Consider the following 8,025-nt stretch of genomic DNA (forward strand, 5'->3'; position numbering starts at 1 on the left):
AATAATAAAAATAAAACTAGAAAAAGACTTTTTCTGGAAAAGGATTTAGAAGAAAAAGAGAATAGTGAAAAATGAAATAGTTTTAGGTAAATACAGATCAGACATAAACATTTTGAGCCTCAGAAAGATAGGGTGGTGTGTAATAAGTTCTAATTATCTCAAAGACCAGTCATAATACTTTTAAAGAGAAAAAATACAGAAGGGAACATGAGGAAAAATCTTACTGTTACACAGAGTGAATAGAATAGAGCTAATAGAACAAAATTCTTTCTGAAGGGGAGGAGGTTACTTATATTAACTGCTTTGCTGTTTAGCTCTTTTCAATTTAGCAGAATATTCCATGGAGTTATATCTTCAATGAATAATATGTTAGTGTTATAATAGTATTCTAATAGTATGTGTAGGGAGCTCTGGTGCCCTAGTGATAAAGAGTTACCCTGTCAGTCCAAAGAAAAGTAGTTAGAATTCATCAACTAGTCCACAAGAGAAAGACAATCTCCTCTTTAAGTTACAGTCTCTGAAAACCTACTGGAGGATTAGCTGTGAGTCCATTCTTATTTGATTACATATAACAGTGATTGTGGGCAGAAAATGACCTAGCCTTTGTCACTGGTGTCTAAAAAGGTTGTTCTGTGCTATTGTGTAGACAAGACGTATAACAGCTCTCTAAACAATGATTCTGAAACTTGATCTATTTAAGCCAATCTCGCCAAATACCTGACTCCATTGCCATAATCACTGTGCCAATCCATCTTATCCACATCTTCTTTCCTGTGCCATCCCTCTACCCTCCCAAGTATGATGCCTTTCTCTAAGAGCTAATCTCTCCTGGCAACATCTCCAAATTATGTGAGACAAGTTTCAGACTCCTTGCCTCCAGGGAACAAACTGTTTTCACCCTCTCCAGGACAGATCTATTTGTTCTCTTGGCAGTCTATTCATTGTATCTTCAATAATCGTCACCAGCACTACAACTCAAAGGCATGATTTCTTCTTTTGCCACTTTATCCATTGTTTGGCTCTCAGATATATAGCAAGAAATTGAGATAGACCATGACCTGAATCAGGCACATCTTAATATCTACACTGGCATAGTTGCTCTTTAACAATCTGAAGAGTTCCATGGCAACAGACTTCTCAAGACAACTAGATTTTTTAATTTCCTGACTGCTGGTGCCAAGAGTGTTTATTGTGAATCTGAGCAAGATAAAATCATTGACGATCTCAATCTTTTCTCTATCTGTCATGATACTGCCTATTGACCTGGTGGTGATGATCTTTGTTTTCTTGATGTTGAGATACAATCCATATTGAAGGCTGCAGACCTTGACCTTCTGCAGTAAACAATTCAAGTCTTTATCAGTGAGCAAGTTTGTGTCCACCTGCATAATGCAGGATTGAAGTCTCATCTCCAATCTTGATGTCACACTCCTCTACATAAAGCTCAGTCTTTTAAATGATCTATTCAGCATATAGATTGAAAAGGCATAGAGAAGGGATACATTGCTGATACACTTCTTGAATTTGAACTATACAGAGTTCCCTTGCTCTGTTCTAACAACAGCTTCCTGGTTTAAGCTTTGCATTAGCACAATCAAGTGTTCTTCTGAGATTCCCATTTTTTTTCCAATGTTAGCCACAATTTGTTGTGATTCAATAAGTCAAATGTTTTTGCAACGTCAATAAAACACAAATAGACATCCTTCTGGTGTTCTGTGCTTTCAACCAAGATCTATTTGACATCAGCAGTGATACAGCTGTGGTCACAGCCTCTTCTAAATCCAGCTTGCATTTCTGGTAGCTCTCTGCTGATGTACTGTTCTAATTTTTCTCGGATAATCTTCAGCAAGATATTTCTTACTTGTGACTTTAGTGATATTGTTTAATGATTTCCCCATTCTGTAGGATTACATCTTTTGGGAAGGAAAATAAATCCAAATATCTTCCAACCCATTGGCCAGGTAACTGTCCTCCAGATTTTTTAGTCCAGCCTGGTAAGCACCTTCAGGGCTGCATCTATTTATTGAAATATGTCTATTGGTATTCTGTCAATTTTTAGGGCATTATTTTTTGCTAATTCCTCCAGGGAAGCTTGAACTTCCTTTTTAATTATCATTGGTTCTTGACTATATGCTACTTCCTGAGATGGTTCTTAGTAGGTGAGATATATATATATTTGCTTGTCTATCATCTGCTCTTTTGGGTACAGTCATTGTCTGTTAGATGCTATACACAGGTAGAGCTCTAATAAAAGAAAATAGCTCTTTGTGTTCTGAAGAAATTTACCTTCTAAAATAGACAGGTAACACTTAAATATGCACGCATAAATAGGAGTTTGCATAAGCCCCAAGGTTCTCTGGTGTCAAATGATTATGTGCTGGGCTACTAATCATAAGGTTGATAATTTACATCTACCAGCTGCTTATGAGAGGAAAAGATATGGTGATATAGGAAACTATGGAGTTGTTCTAGTCTGTCTTAATTGGTCTCTAGGAATTGGAATTTATCCAATAGCACACAGCAAACAACACTGTAGCGGCATACAGGCAACAGGCTTTGAAAAGAGGAAAGTATGGTGCAGTCCTTAATGCATACTTATTGATTCATGTATTTTGAGGTTCCTTGAGGAACACTAAGATCACAGTGATTGGATCTTGAGGCTTCTTCTTTGTTTGTGAACCTCCTGGATTGTTTTGGAGATCTGTGCATAGAAAGGTGTTTCTTCTGGGAATAATTAATACGCTGTTTTGAAGAAACTCCCAGATTTTGTCTGATGTATGTCTTTGATTTGAATAAATGTATTTATTTTATTTAATAAATATATAGCTGTACATATGAGTGAAAACCTGTATATTTTGTGAGAAGTTATAGATAATTAACTAATCAAACCACAAAGAATGATGAGATTCTGATTTAGCTTTGGCTGGCTAATTCAGAGGATCTCTAAACATATGATGTTTTTGATCTACTTCTGGGACGTTAAGGTGAGAGAAGTATCTGACAAAAAAAAACCCCACAAAAAACAAAAAACAACAAACAGCAAACAAACAAACCCAAAACCAAAAACCCACAAAACTGTAGATGTTAAAAGACTAAGTCCAGATCCTTTTCCACACAGATAGTTGTGCAAGTAGTGATTGTTCACTTCATCTTTTTTAGTAGTACCATTAATGACAGCATAACACACAATGTAACTCAATTTAATCTTTATTTATACTCAACCCTGCAGCCTGGACTATTTGGTACAAGCCCTAACTCTGCATATTGTCATCAATGTCTCAAGAGTCCTTTTCTAAATAGAAAATTGGTAAAATTGTGTTTGTGTTATTTGTCATACTTGAGTGTCAATATCCAAAATCCTGAGAGTAATAATATGAAAAGTTGAAGTTTCACTTAAGGCATTGAGGGGGAACAAAAATGAAAAATTCAAGATATCCAATAAACATTTTGATTGAATATGAACTGAGGTGTTTCAGCAAACAGATAAAACCCCGGACATGCTTTTTCATCTATGCCAAGAAATTTGGAAGACAGCTATCTGGTTAACTAATGAGAAAAAGATACATATTTTTTTCATTTTAAAAATCCTCCAAGATCCTTTCAAACAACATGTGAATATTGTTGAATAATATCATGAATATCACACGCAAGTAAAATCTTGTTGAAGATTATTCAAAATGAATAGAACAGTACATCGGTAAATAATTAACAAAAATTGGATTTTAAAAAGGCCATGGAAATAGGGATACCATTTCTAATATTGTATGGATCTTGATTGAATACAGTGAATATCAGAAACATATTTACTTGTATTCTATTAAGTATGTAAAGACATTTAATTGAGTGAATCAGAGTAAATGATGTATAATATTGAGAAAAATGAGAATTACACAACATTTAATTTTATTAATACAGAACATATAGATATATACATGGACCAAGAAGCAGTTCTTAAAATAGAATAAGGGGATGCTACGTGGTTGAAATAATAAAATGCCTGTGTCATGGTTATATCTATTCACTGTACCGTCAATGCAGTGCTATATCTCCACACCTGGGTGTTTACCCTAGAGTAGTGGGGGCATGTTCCCAAAAGCTCTTGTGCAGCAACGTCCACAGGAAGTTCATTACCAGAAAGTGGAGTTTCAGAAAAAAAGGAGAAGATTCTCAACAAGATTAATTGACATAGTGACTTCAACAACAGAATTAAGTGTGGTGCAGATTAATCTAGCAAAAGTGAACATCTGTTGTCCATAATGTCACTGTGCTTGGAGTTAACTTGAAACGTCTAACAAAAACCATAACTTTAATATGATAGCTTTAAGGCTTAAACAAGATAATACTACTATTTTAGCTGTATTACATAAAGAATACATTTTGTTATTTTTTTAAAGTTATTTTGTGAAAAGAAGTATTTATTCCTATTCAAAGTCTTGAGCGCCTTCATTATACCAGACACTGATATTGTAATACTTGGTGTGTCACAGTATTTCAATCTCATATAATTTGTATGTAATTGTAATAACATTTTAATTGATGTAAATTGTCATGTATATTGGTACAATACATAGTTGTGCATGCAATAAACTTCAAAGGCAATTATTTTTCTACTTGAGTCAAAGTTTATGTGGAATATTGGTTCGCATCAGAGAAGCTACCTTTGCCTGTCTCATAATCACTAAGGAAAAATATTTTTTCTCTTGTTTTTCTTTCTCTTCTACTATTTTCTTCCAATTTCTTGCTTTATTCTTTTTCTTTTTTTGATCCCCTTCTTTTATCCTACAGAAAATGGTTGTTATTGCACATAGTCTCATGTATTAGTGTAGTTCCCTTGCATGTTCTCAAATTAGAACCCGTGAACATAATTTACACATTTTCTGTGTAGATTTCTAAAGAAAATAAAACTTGTGCAAATCTCTCTACAAAGTTTTTCCCAAAGAGAGCCCAGCTATCAACTGCTTTAATTTTCCTTCTTTAAACATTTGTGTTTTATTAGTGTTTGTTTCACTTAGTAGTAGTGCTAAAATATAGACCATTTGTGTTACTTCAATTTATTTTCTAATTTAAGAGCTTGCTAGTTAGAAGAAGCCAGTCCTTGGAAAAGGATATCATACTCAGAAAGGTGGAGAGTCAGGGAAGAGGGGGTAGGGTTGATCCTCAGGGAGGCAGACTGACAGTGTCTGTAACAATGAGCTCAAGGATACAAGAGATGACGAGGATGGCAAAGGATAGGGTGATGTTTATATCTACTGTTTATAGGATTGCTGTGTGTTGTAGTGAACTCCACTGCACCTAACAACAACAACAAGAACAACAATAATATTGTAAAACGTATTTGCCTTACATCATGCAATGGTGAATATCATATTGTACCCATCTCTACAGTGGAACAATAATGAAAAAAAATCTAATTTTATGTTTATATTTAACTACTTCCTGTTATATTGGAAATAATGATTGATGGAAAAATGATAAGCCTAGGGGGGGTTAAATTGTTGTTGAGTTGTAATCTTTTTTTTTGCTCTTTATTTTCAGCTTTTAATGAAGTTGTGTATAATAATATTTTACTCCTGCATCTTTTCAATTGTTTCTTCCTTGTATTTGCCCTTTTCTTTTCCGACATGGCGAGATTTGGCTTTACGTCCAGGGATCTTTTTCCTCTCTTTATCCAGCTTTAGCTTAGTAATAACCACCTTGCTGGGATGAATGCCCACATGGACCGTTGTGCCTTTAGCTTTCTCTCGCTGCACCGGTTCAATGTAGATGACACATTTCTTCCTATAAACCTGGACTACTTTGCCAATTTGCTGACCTTTATAGTGCCCTCGTACAACATGAACTTAATCATCCTTTCTGATGGGCACAGGCCTCACGTTGTATTTCTGACTCTGCTCCTTGGACAGATGAGAAGACATAATCTTCCTTCGAACGTGAGAGAGTGCACTGAAATGCCTTTTACAGTTTTTGCTCCGCTCAGAGTCACAAAAGGATTGAACTTTGTTTTGGCCGCTGCCGCTTCGGCAATGGCCACAGGAGGCGAAAGAGTTACCATCTTGGTTTGTCTGAGCTGGATTTAAAGCTGTATTTCTGTTTCCGATGAAAAAGGAATGCATTTTTCTTTATACATTTTTTGTAAAATTTTACATTGGTTTGCATACAAAGTTTGTATACTATCCTTCATTTATGTTGTGTTTCATATGATCATTTTAATTCATTGTTTTATAAATCAATCACCATTAAATCAAGCCTATCCTTATCCTGTCTTTCCAGATCCTTGCCAGAATTTTCCTATTTCTTTTACCCCTCCTCCCTCCACCGACCAAATTGTGCCATTCTATGATTTCCCAACTTCCAACCCTCACCCCTCCATTCCCACCCCTGCCCCCCCTTGGATCCTCATACACGCTTTACTAGTTATCTTTCTCTTTTTACAATAATGGTCTTGTTGTTTTTGTTATGTACCATCGAGTCTTTTGCAACTCACAGGGACCAACAGCCCAAAACCGTGCTGTATCCTATGCCAACCTTATTATCTCTGACCATTTACCCCATTACTCCAGTCACTGAATCTTATTGAGGGTCTTCCTCTCTTCCACTGTCACTCCACCCTCCCCAGCATGATGTCTCTTTCCAAAACTAGTCCCTCCTTGCAACATGCCCAAAGTATGTCAGAGGAAGCTTCAGAGTCCTGACCTCCAAGGAGCCGCCTGCTTTCAACCTCTCTAGGATGAAACTGTTTGGTCTCCTAGCAGTCCATGATGTATTCAATACTCTTCTCCAGCACCACAAATCAAAGGCATCAATTCTCCATGTATCATCCCAAGACCTTGTCCAGCTTTCTGATGCATAAGAAGTAATTGCAAAGACCATGACCTGCATCAGGCACATCTTAGTCTCCATACTGACACTGTTGCTCTTCTGTAATTTGGAGGAGTCTCTGACAGCAGACTCTCCTGATTCAATTTGTCTTTTGATTTCCTGGCTGCTGGTACCAACAGTGTTCATTATGGAGCCAAGGAAACTAACACTGTCAACAATCTCAATCCTTTCAACATCCGTCATGATGCTACCAATCGGTCCAGTGGTGAGAATCCTTGTTTTCTGATGTTGAGCTTCAATCCATATTGAAGGCTGCAGTCCTTGACCTTCTGCAGCAAGCACTTCAGGTTCTCCTCAGTTTCAGCAGAGTTGTGTCGTCTGCATAATGTAGATTGTTGATGAGTCTTCCTCCAATCTTGATGCCACATTTCACTTCATAGAACCCACCCTCCTGGATAATCTGTTCTGCATATAGATTGAAAAGGTATGGCTATAGGATATTACCCTGGCATACATCTTTCCCAATTTTGAATCATGCAGTGTTTCCTTGCTCTGTTCTGACGACTGCCTCCTGGTCCAAGTATAGGTTTCACATAAGCACCATCAAGTGTTCTGAGATTCCCACTCCTCTCAGAGTTAGCCACAGTTTGTTGTGATCCATACAATGGCTTTGCATAGGCAATGAAACACAAATAGACATTCCTCTGGTGCTCTCTGCTTTCATCCAACATCCATCTAATATTAGCTATACTATCCATAGTACCACAGCCTCTTCTAAACCCAGCCTGCACTACAAGCAGTTCTCTGTTGATGGGCTGTTCCAGTTGTTTTGATAATTTTTAGCAAAATCTTGCTTGCATGTGATAATAATATTGTTCTATGATTGTTACTCTGTTGGGTAATCTTTCTTTGGTATAGGAACAAGTGTAAATCTCTTCTAGTCAGTTGGCCAGGTGGTTGTCCTCCCGATTTCTTGGCATAACTTGGTAGGCACATCCAAGGCAGTATCTATTTGTTGAAATGTGTCAATTGGTATGCCTAAATTCCTGAGGTCTTGTTTTTTGCCAATTCTTTCAGAGCAACTTGATCTTCTTCCTTCATCACCATAGGCTCTTGCTCATATGTTGTTTCATGAAATTCTTCTGTCTGCCAATTCCTTTTGGTACAATAATGATCTTATGCAGTATTTATCCTTATGAGACTGAG

The 8,025-nt window shown here is 36.7% G+C and overlaps 1 pseudogene; it reads right to left on the reverse strand.

The window, feature by feature from the left end:
• Positions 1–5,564: 5,564 nt before the first annotated feature.
• On the reverse strand, positions 5,565–6,052 carry LOC102846143 (annotated as a pseudogene).
• Between the last annotated feature and the right edge of the window lie 1,973 nt (positions 6,053–8,025).

This window comes from Elephantulus edwardii, unplaced genomic scaffold (assembly GCF_000299155.1).
Source record: "Elephantulus edwardii isolate Elephantulus edwardi_28Jun2011 unplaced genomic scaffold, EleEdw1.0 scaffold00119, whole genome shotgun sequence".
Taxonomy (NCBI): domain Eukaryota; kingdom Metazoa; phylum Chordata; class Mammalia; order Macroscelidea; family Macroscelididae; genus Elephantulus; species Elephantulus edwardii.